Consider the following 12194-nt stretch of genomic DNA (forward strand, 5'->3'; position numbering starts at 1 on the left):
AAGACAAGTGTAGAGTCTATTTTGCTGGAGCTAATTACTAACCATTCCCCATTCAATTTATGCTCGGAGGAGTACAATAATCATGACACAGTGCATTAGCTCTGTCCCTGGCAGTATCTGCCAAGCTGAGTGTTAATTGTCAGGACAGATTCTGGTCAGGAATAACAGTGTCTCAGGCATGTCTGCTCACGAGCAATGCTCTGCAGCAATTTCTTCTGTGCAGAAAAAAAAGACAGGGCCTTTTAACTTTTTACATAGGGGAATACTGGAAATTTTCCTCTGTTGCAGAGGCAAGTGGCATTGCTTTCAATGGCTTAAAGTTTTTATGATTAACCACTGTACCCAGTTAGAAAAAAATTAATTAACCAGAACAATGAACCAAAGAACATAACACAAATGGAAGAACTCACTTGGACATTTTTTAAGTATATATTTTGTCAAAATATATCAATACAACTAACTGAGCTGTCTACCATGCAACAAAAGCAAGGAGCTTAGAGGGCTAGTCATAGGTAGTAAGCCATTTAGTATTATCCAAAACCTACTGAATCTGAACAGGTTTTAGTGGATTTAGCATTGCTTTAGGGTCTTTGCGATCTTGAAAATTAATGGATTTATGGTAAATCCTCCAAAAATCATTTCACAGAGTGTAATGAATAGTGATAGATATTTCAAAGCCATCAGTCTCCTCTATGCTGCGTTTTGGTGATATCACACTCCAAACTAAAAGCACCTGTTCTATAATGATCTAATGTATCATCAAGTCTTGAGGAGTAAAATGAAAAAGAAAGCTCCTTTCTCCTCTGTGCTCACACATCTTTAATAAATGATCTTCAAAAATCAAACTGGAACCACTCAAAATCTGCTCATAAATTTCTTCAGACAGTGTCATGTGGCAAACAACGTACAATGAAACAACCAGGGCATCATGTCATCCTAAGAATTTTCACACATAAACTTTTACTGTGTCACTCTTCGATAATTCAACCATAATTAAATATCTGTCAATAAGGAGAATTTGCAGTTGTAAGGACATAATACAGGACCAGTAGAAATAAAAAATTGGGTGCCATCCAACAGCAACAGAAAATTGAGTACAAATAAGGTAAACCCATTTATTTGGAGAAGGCCAAGAAACTGTTTTCAGACTGAGATTCAGGAAAACAGACCAGTCCAAGGAAGCAATCCAAGTTAAGGATTAGCATTAAGAGTACATATAATTCTTACTGTCTTTATGTATGTCCTTACATGTTTTGATGAATGAGGAGGGACTTTTGTGCAGATATGACTAAGGCATATATATATATATAAGCATATAACTTTAGAGGCATAGCATAGGTTTAAAACTTTTCTTTTACTTGTAGAAGTACTTTTTGTAGCTGCAAAGAGAAAAGGAGATTAAACTAGTTCCGGGAGGAGCAATAATTCATGTAAGATATGTAGCCTTGGATCAGTTCACACCAGGAAGGAGACTGAGAAACTGTTGTTTTAACTAAGTGCTCAGAGGAAGAGAATGTTCACCAACACCACTAAAGCACTGGGAGCTGTTTTACACCAAAGTGGCAGGATTGCCATTCATGCCTAAGAAGTTCCCATCCAAACTTGATTTTCTAACCTTCCATTCTTCAGAGGCAGAGGTACAAATACGACTGCCATACCATCTCAAAATTAAAGAAATTATCTACAGCTAGTTTAGGGCACCTTTACCTCACAGCAGTAATTAGTTAATTCACTTGATATAATGTCCTATTCTTATCACATGACAATACTTCGTCATTTCAGAATCAATTCCTGCACATTGGACATGGTACCAGTGGTGAGCTTCCCATTTGTCCACATAACTGCTAAAAGTGCTTAAGATTCTCACTGAAAACACTTAAATATAATGTCCTCTATGAAGAGAAGGACTGCTTCTTTTCAACCCATACACAAGAACAGCTTTATATTGATCACACTGCTAATTACTTTCTATATATGTTTGCATCAAGGTTTGACCTCTTCCAAATTTAAAAAAAAAAGCCCGTAGGCTGGATGAATACACAAAAAAAAAGGCCAAAGGTGAAACAAAAGCTTTGGCAATCCTCAGTACAGTGGTTGGTTTTGCACGATCATCTATGAGATACTAGCAATGCAGACAAGCAAATTTGTGTAAAACGATCCACACTTACTCCTACAGCTCTATCCATTAATTTTCCTGGTCTGGTCTGGAAGATTATTTAATGCATTCATGAACCCCAAATAATGCTGGTTTGAGGTGAGTGACAGAAAAATACTTTGATAACAGTGTTATTAAGCTGTTAGTTCCTAAAGAACATACCAAGACCTTCTTATTATCTAAATGCTAATGGAAATATAACATAAGTGCCTCTTCCACCCGCTGTTAGCAAGGAAATCACCTCCTCCTGAGGCAAAATGTTTGAAGTCAGTATTTTGCCACATGCTTGATATCACAAAGCCATGTCATGCAAGATTAGACAGGTTTCCACAAATCAGCACAAACTTTCCTGAACCAGCAGGAGAACAGGAAGAGCACAAACTTCTGCAGTGTGATCCACAGCGAGGTGCCTGAAGGACCGAAGGTTTATCCTGCCTGAACACGGCTCCCACAGCCTGCTGTGCCTTGTAATAGCACTTGGTGTTCAAATACAGAGAGACATGCATTCAAATATGGATCTCTGTAGAATAGTGTCTGCTACCATTTGCAGCCTCAGCACAACCTTCACAGATTGACATTTCACTTTCCAGTTTACTGCAGAGGCTTTCTTCAATTTGGGTATAATATACTCAGTCCTGCCATACTAAACAGAATGAGTGTCAGAAGAAAGCATTACTTTGTTTCATAAAATTGTGAACTGACTTGCATCTACAAAAGAGAAGTAAAAAAAGGACCACTACTTTCCCAGGAAAACAATAATTCCCATGGCTTTCTGACAGGTCAAAACCATAGAACTTATGTTTCTAGTGGTGTCTCACCATAGCAGTGTCTCATTAATAATGGTGGTCACAGAGATGGCAGTGTCAGGATAATGGGCTGATACCATTCACAATCATATTCTTTTAACTCCCCTCTATGATACAACACTGGAAGTTTCTCTGCACATTTACTTCTGCATTTACAGTCATCAAACACTGGGCTACTTTCAGTTTTCTAACAGGCGAGTTCATTGACACGCTCATTAATTTGTAACTTAAAAGCAGAGACAGGAAAAAGAGCTAATTGCTGTAGCTGATAGAGGTGGCATTTCCACAAACTGCAGCAGCACACACAGCATACACATCCCTGTAGCTTCATCTTTTAAATGTGGTACCTCCTCATTCGATGCAGCTGAACTATGCAAGGCAGCCCCATAGTGTGACTTTTGGTACAGCACAGTGGGGAGGCACATCATAACAAATGAATCATCAGAGCTCTTCCCAGCGTCACGACCTCCATTTACCTAATTTACACTTCAAAAGTGTCTGCAGTTTGAAGCAGTAATCATTTGCTTTTGCTATGTAAGGGCTTTTCCAAGTAGGAAACGCAGTGCCAATTCCAAAAAGTGTTCTGATTATAATTTTTTTCTGTATTAGAGCAGACACAAAAGACTTTAGAGTCTCTCCACTAAAAGCTGCCCAGTATTCCTGCAATCTTTGACCATCTAATGTTGCCATGGAACAGTAGGCCAACATGCTCAGTTGCCTTGAATCCTCGGCAAAAACAAAATGCTCTTTAAATAGATGTTTGTAGGCTACAATACAATTAATAGTGTGAAATAAAAACACCTCCAAGAGGTATTGTCAGAAGTAGCACAGAATGAGAGGATTATATAAATCTTGTCTCTTGAGATTCCTCCTAGAAAGTTTTTGGGGAGCAATGCTAGATGTGACTTGCAGTATTGTCCACCAGTGGGCAAAAGGAGGAGTCAATGCCTCCAACCTACCACTACCTGTTCCTATGATAAGTTTCTTAACTCTCACCATATTTCTGCAAGACACGATGCTCTAAAATTTGTATGGGCCCAGCAGTGGTCCTAAAGGGAGGTGAGGAAAGAAACAGAGCACACACTGTCTCTCACTCACATGGTCTCACTCCCTCTCTCTGCCTCGGACAATGAATTCCCATACTAGGAATGACAGGGAAGTGACAGTCAATACTACAACCTTTCTTAAAATTCCCAGGTGTTGTGCATTCAGGCAGAATTACATGGATCTCATCACAGGTCCCAGTATGATTTATACTTGTTTCTTATTCATCTGGATAACAAAAATTATTTAACCTCATAAAACCAACCTTCAATCATTTTCTCTTTTGTATGATCACTTCTTCATCACAGCATGCCAGGTTATTATTACATGTTTTTCCTATAATTGAAACTCCAGGCAGAGAAAACAAAGATGCCAAGGATTCCCACTACAGAGCACACAGTAACACTTCCTAGCAAATATCTGGCTTTCATCATGTTCCCTTGTTCTTATGACAAAGCCTGTCACAAGAACAGGTAATTGCAAAACAAATTCATTTCCGTAATGCAAAGAGGGATCAAAAACAGGGTGTAAGCTTTAAAATGTTGCTACTAATTGTTAAAGCTTCTGTTCTTCAATCATTTTAGCTGCCAAAACTCAGGTTTTTCATTAACTGTATCCAGCTAATTACAAAACTTTTTGTAGGGGGAAGATAAGAGAACAATTACTTTAAAAGCAAAGAAGGAGAAAATCAGAGTGGTTCAGTGATCTCCCTGTAGCCATCTTGTTGACTAATTTTGGAAAAAGGATAATTCACAAAATGAACTGACATTCTGCCCTCCAGATATAACAGAAAGCAACTCAAAATTGGCTCCCTCTCTCTGGGGTATTCCTTTATGTCTGCAGTCAAATTCACGTATCTGGATTCTTCCTCTCACCACTGTTTACCTGGCATTGTAATACTCTAATTACTTCAGAAATACATATTTGCATATAATGAAGCAATTATGTACATCATTTAGTCACTCTAATGACTCAAATACCAAATAATTGTCTTGTAATTCGCAGGGCTTAGCTATTCAGTGCCCTCAATGGCCTAGATTGAGTGGAAGGCAGTACTAAAATTAAAAATACTGAAAGAATCTAGTAATTGAGGTAAAGTTCTCATGAAAGCAAGTCCAACTGAACAGTAAATTTTACATGACAATCCAATATATGATGTTTAATATATCTAATAGATAACTGTTCCTTTTAGGTATGTGCAAAGAACTTCACTGAGAGTAAAGTCATGTTCTTTTTAATGCCATTATGGCACACTCTTGGCAGTAGTGAATTCCAATACAGAGCAGCTCAATTTCAGCATCCAAACACCTGTTTGGTGGTTAGGAAAACCCCTCCATAAAAAACATCCTCTTGGGTGGCCTGACTTGAAAGCCTCAGACAGACTACAGAAAGAAACTCAAACATTTGCACATATTTAATTTGGAATCTGCTTCAGATACAAGCTGATGTCTTGACAAATAGGGTTTATAAACGCTTCTTTAGGAACTACAAAATCATCCCCCATTCTCATCTTTTCTACCTCTAGAGACAATCTCTGTCTAAAGCAACAAGCTTTAATACAATGATGACTTGATGCATGTGAACATTTCTGGCTATCATTGTTTCCTGGGAAACAATGGGATCTCCTCTCAGCACACAGAACATGCATTTCTACACACCACCTTGCTCCCATGCTTCATTTGGTGTACATGACCAAGTGTTGAATTTGTTCTTAATGATTAACTTAATTTGTTCTTAGTAATTAACTAATCCACTTCAGCCTTTCATTTTCACTTCCAAATACATTTAAAGGTTTATTGACTGTTTCCTCTCCATGCATTGCACATGATAAAATTAATCTGTACCTTTTCACAGCTGTATTCCAGTTAATCATTATTGCATTATCCCATCATTTTTGCATTTGATTGTGACTGCACCTAGGTGGCAAAACAGTATAAGTCAATCAGGAGACAGTCTGTTTTTCACAAATACTGCTTTGTTTCTTCACAATAAAACTAAAGAAGTATTCTTGAAAATCTTGACACACATTTTAAAAAGTCATGTTTGAATTTGAGAACCAAAGATCGGCTTTTCTCAATGTCAGTTGACTGTACCTGAGAAAGATTGACTTAATAATATTTCCACCTCAGAGCTTTTCACATGCAGGAAACATAATTACCAGGTCTTTATTTAGTTGTGCAGAAGAAGAATTAAACTGAAAAGTTGAAGAGTTTGGAAACTTGCTATGTCTAGAGAGACTGTAGTGCTGTTTATACACCAACAACAGGAAAAGCACAATGCAGATCTCTTTGTACACTGTCTTCTGAACACTGAAACTGCACAGTACCTATGCTGAAATATTTCCATTTAATAGGAATAGACAGGACACCACAAGGACTAGATACCTCAAGGATCACAAATAAATTTTGTTGTTGTGTACGTAAACAGAAAATACATTTCATGTTACTGTGCAACTAAAGCCTAGATTTTGGTTTTAGCCTTGCTAACAGTAAAACATGGAATTTGATGGGGGTGGTGGAATAATAAGATGTTGGTCTATCCTGGAGATGGGATCCTACTTTTAACAAAGCTGGAAGATAATGTATAATAGCAAATCCAGCCTTTGCTCTTTTGTTCTACCTCAGTCAGTGGAAAACATTGCTAAAGCAGTTTATGCCCACAGAATATTCTTAAATCATATCCCAAAGCAGATTTGGAATTGAAATGATTGTACATTTTGCTTTGAATCTACAAATGTGGAAGCTTAAAATAAGTCTTGGCAATTAACTATTCAGTGTGTTCCAAGGTTACAGCTGGTGGAACTGCTTTCAAGTGATTTATCAGCATTTTAGCGATACACCCATAATTTTATGAGTATGAACTCCCACTGTGTTCACACACTGTCTGGTGATCCATTCTCTTATCACGGCAATGTTGTCCTGAGACTCAAGAGAAAAAACATGGTCTTGGAATGACGTGCACACAGGAAACAGAAAAATATTTTTGAACTCGGTAAAACACAAGTCACATTTATCTTGTTCCAGTTTTTCTTTGTATCTCTAAAGTCCCCTTTTCTTAGAAAATAGTTTACTAATTTAAAGTTGGTCTCTGTTGTCCATCATATAGTTTACAAATACTGCATCAGTTTCACTGATACAAAACTAAGCTCAAGACAATTACAGCTGACTTGGTTTAAATTCAAAATACAAATCCAAATGTACCGATTTCCTTGTATTTAGCAAATAGAAAATTTCATTTGAAAACAGTGGGGAGATTAAAGCTTCTTGGCCTTCTCTATTCAAGTATTGCCAAAGCTGATAATGATACTAGAATTATAACTACCAAATATTTTCTGCAGAAGAGCTCTGCAGAACATACTAATTGAGTACATTCAAGTAACTTAAACTGAAAAATCTGATCAGTGATGAACTTTCAACAACCCTTGCAGGGAAACACACATGGATTTATGGAGCAACACCTAACAACTCAACATCCATGGCTTCACAGCAAATCTGCCAGGCTGAATGCCATGCAGGCAGGGAGCTGGGATTCTTGGGGCAGTGCACTCCAGGTGAGCTTCTGCCTTTCTCAGCAGTGTCCCAGAGCCAGGTGCCACAGCTCCCCTGTCCCTCTTGAACCTAAACAAAGTCAGCAAGGATGCAAAAGATGGGAACCACATTTAATTCAGAGTATTTTGGGATAGATTATTTTGGCATTGATAAGGCATTCCAAGTTGGAACAAAATTAAGTAATGAAAAAATCTTCATACTTGCAGGAATTCCAGAGCTGAGAAATGCTGAAACAAACCTGCAGTTTATAGATCTGGGAACACTGGTATGAAGTGACTAGGCAGCAGCCAGTCCATGCACAGACCAGCATGATACCTTTCCTCCCATAGAATAATCAGGCAATAGGCAAGTCATCTCAGCCACCACTCACAGAGAAGTAGACACCAGACTGTTTCAGCCATCCTAGATTACCTGCCTAACCTACACAAATCACTTGTGTGCACCTCTAAAAGTACAGGAGAACAACGTGCTCCTCCCTCACCTTTTCCAAATTAAATTGAAGGTGAGGGAGGAAAAGAAACTCATTTTACTTCTAGTTCAGTACTGTCTGACTCTACATTTTACCACAAGTAGTAGAATATATTCATTCACAAAAAAAAAAAAAGATATACAGATCACAGCAGGGCCTCTGGTCTCAGCCTGCCTTCCTGTCTCTAAGGGAAGTGGTAACTGCAATGAATAATGTCAATTCAGTTTGAAACAGCAGACAAAACAAATAGATACGAGTATTTTGATTTGTTTCACATCACTTACATCAATAAAAATAAGTATTTTAGACTCTAAGAAAGAGAATTTGGACTGTATGGTTGGAAATCTAGTTAAAAGGTTTTCCTCACCTTTGTTCATGTTGGACCTATAAACCCAAGCTTGCTTGCAACAACTATAACTAAATGGACTCTGGGAGCAGGGAGCAGGGGAAGAGGATTTTAATTGTTCCTCCATAAATTGATCCATAGCATTATTGTAACAAACCAAAGCTGTTCTCACAGAAGGAGGAAGCTTTTTAAATAATGACAATTTAAGCTTAAAGAACCAAGGTCCTCAGAAACTGCAGTCTCAAATCTGAGTCACTGTACCTCTGATCTTTTTAAAAGCCCTAAGGATATTTATTCTATGCTGCTCAAGGATTCCTCAGATAGTTTGGCAGAGACAGTAAAGCAACCTGGTTTCGCCCTCCAAAGCCATATAATAAAGTGCTAAGAAGAATTCCCCAAGTGTGATATGAAGATGCCAGTGTTTCTCTGAGAAAGCTTTTATCTTTGTAGGCCAAAATTTTTTCCCTGTATAGACAAGTAGAATGGGATTTTCAAAAGAACTCACTTTAGTCTGACTCAGAGAGGAAAGTAGAATTTCCACTGATTTCAGAGGGAAGAGATGAACCACTACTTCTGAAAATGCTTCTTGTACCCTTATACAGTGTATGAAAACATCACGGATGGAGGAATTAATTAAATATAACAAAATCTCCTCAGGCAGGAGACTTGAGCTACCCAGCACTGTCCACTGCACATGGGCAAGAACTCTCAAGCAGAGAGGAAAGCTGACAGGGGTCACAATTATACCTGATACCCTTGTTAAGGTCACATCTCAACAGATAATTTACGGAAGTATAAGGAAATAGGACAAGGTTTTATGTTTTGGACATATTTCCCATGCAAAAAACCGAGACCACAGAACAGAGCATATCTGGGAGGTGCATGGCATTCACTTCCAATCTAGTCACATCAGATTGCATTGCAGTTCTGACAAATTTATTAAGTCTAAATGAAAGTTTTCATTGATAAAGAGTGAACAGGTTTCTTTTTGACACAAAACCACCATGCATTACATTGTGGAAATTAAAAAATTTATGCCAAGCACCAAAGACAGCGTAAAAAATATGGAGACTGCTTCATTTCTCTTTTCTAAAGATGTCAGGTGCTAACGATCTTTCAGAGGTAGAATTACTTCATATATCAAGCAGAAATCTGCATTAGATCTCAGCCTCGAAATGTGGATTACAGATAAAATTCTACCTCTGAGTATTATGTGGTAGACCAATGTGAATGTTTTACAACTAAGAAACTAAGCAAAAAAAAATGACAAAATGGACAATTTCTATTTCTAATACATATTAATCATTAAATTAACTGTTAAAGTGTTTTAACCATAAGTTACTTCATGAATATAACTAAAGATGTCAGTGATCTTCACAATATGGCAAGGCGATAAAGATGAAAAGAATGACCGAGGTTGGGATTATGTTTCTATGGCAGGATATATGGGTGAACATTTCAAACTTTCCTTAGTGAAATGAGAAAAACCAAAAATAGAACCTTCCTGCTCCTGGGAGAATAGTTCATAACAAATCATTCATTCAATTAATTTCACTTTACCTGTTCACAAATTGCCTGCAAAACACTTATAATTTTCTCCAAGGTGCTACTTCAATTAATTCACTGTATAATTTCAGTGAATAAGTTTTTAGCTGCAGATTGTGACAAGTGTTCAGTATTCATAACTTGAAGTGTTGATTAGCTCTGACTGATGTGGAGATGAGGGATGTCAGAAGAGGAGTCAGTCTCGCCCATAGCCCTCCACAGTTATTCCTGCTGTGTAACCTGGCACTTGCAAATTACCCAAAGGCTGAGCTACATCTGCTTTTTACTTGCAGTAGACCAAATCCAGCTTTACAGTGAGCACAAACCCCCTTCTGTTCAAACTATATTGCAGGAACTCAGCTTTGCTTTGATGTTGCAGATAGATAAGTAGACATGGCTAGCTTATACCTAAATACTCATCTTTTCTGGATGGAAGTAAGTTTGAAAGAGTAAAAGCTTAATCTACCAAGGCTTGTTGAAATCAAAATAACTGATTTCAGTAAACGACATCTCTCACAGGGAATAGCCAACAGCCCAGGCAGATTCCAGAGCTGAACAAGGTTTCTGTTTTGCTTCTACTGACAGCTACCAGAAACCAGACCATTAAAAACCATAATCAGTAGTTTGTGTAGAAATCTCGTGATCATGCTTTGCCAGAAAGAAATAAGCATGAAGCAAATATTTCAAAGCAAAAGCCTTCAGCTATTTAGTAGTAAGGGCTGAGTCACACAACTGCTGTTTAACTGGTTGCACGTATAGGTCTGGGTAACTAATACTAATCATGTGTTTAAGAACCTAAGCATCTGTTATACTGTACTGTCAGCCAGTGTGTTTCCCCACGTACCAAGCAGCAATCTCATCTCGAGTTATCTTTGTGAGCTGAAAAGTAGGGGATTCCACAAAAGGTTTCAGGAAGAAAAGCAAACCCAGGCAATCTCCTGCCTGAAGCGCCTGCCCTGCAGCACCACCTGCTCCACCAAAGCAGAGACACACAGCCATGCTGTCACTGAGCTCCTCAGCCACCTCCTCAATTTACCACCCACACTGCAGTTACCTGCTCTGAGAGCTTTTATTAATGATCTGTGAGGTGCCTTCTCTTTGTCCTATTACAGGTCAACTACAGCTTTTAACAACTGACCTTTTATTTCTCAGTCATCTTTGTTCTTTCAGGACTAATTTTAGTTTCACTTTCCTCACTATATGTTGTTATGTGTTACTTCTCCTAACAATCAGTTTTCCTCCACATCTCCCATGTCTCAGCCTCAATGATCACCATCTTTAACTCTTACCAGTCCTCTCCTCACTTCTGCAGCAGGCTTTGCTGGTCTCCCATGCCACAGTTCTTGCCCTTCTTGCTTACAACACCTGACCTGAAATTAGCCTTCACCTGTGGGCTGTCAGACACACCACCAACCTCTCCTCCTCCTCTGGAGAGGAGCTCTGCCTCTGACAAACGGTTTTTATTACACAATCTTGATATACACCTTCTTCTGCTTATTGCACATCTCCACATAAAATATTTCATAGATCTTCAGGTCAGAGGGCACCATAAGACCATTTATCTATATCTTACTTCCCTTATGGTTTCACCTTTAGATTTCTCCATATATTGAATTATTTTCCCATATATTTGTCCATAGATTGTTTCTAGACAAACTACAATATCAAGAAGATCAAAGATAAAAACCATTGAGGTAAATACATGAGTTTAACTCTCAAAAATTCCTGCCTTTCCCCAGGCCTGGTGAGCAGTTTGACCCTGACAGTGTGAGCATGACAGGTCCACCAGGCCTGAATGAGCCTGGCACTTGAGTCTGGCACATCAATATGGCTTGTCAGACACCTGGGTGGCCACTCACAGGCACTTCAGAAGCTTCAAACCAACAAAACCAGAAGGCAGTTGCTGTGCCTGTGTGGCTGGGAGGGGAATGTCTCAGCTGGGTATTGGGGGGATAGGCTTGGCTTACACTGCCTGTGCTTGGAGCCTACGGAAGGCGCCACAGGAGCGCTCACAGAACACGGCTCCCCGGGGGACCATCTCTGCACACAGCTGCCCTCCTCACATTTACCATGCACAGATAAAATGTCCTTGGAGGTATTCTCCTTTGGGTTGATATGCAATAAAATGTCATAGTGATGCAAGAAATACCACTTTTGTATATGTCACTACAAAGACCTGAGCCAGTGCTGGCAAATGCAACTGATTTGAAGTAAGAGGCATCTGTATGTTGTTTTCAAGACACTGACAGGTTCAAGAATTATCAGTCAAAATAAGACGCTT

The sequence above is a fragment of the Manacus candei genome, unplaced genomic scaffold, assembly GCF_025592945.1.
Source record: "Manacus candei isolate 608988 ecotype Guabito, Panama unplaced genomic scaffold, ASM2559294v1 h1tg000015l, whole genome shotgun sequence".
Classification (NCBI taxonomy): Eukaryota; Metazoa; Chordata; class Aves; order Passeriformes; family Pipridae; genus Manacus; species Manacus candei.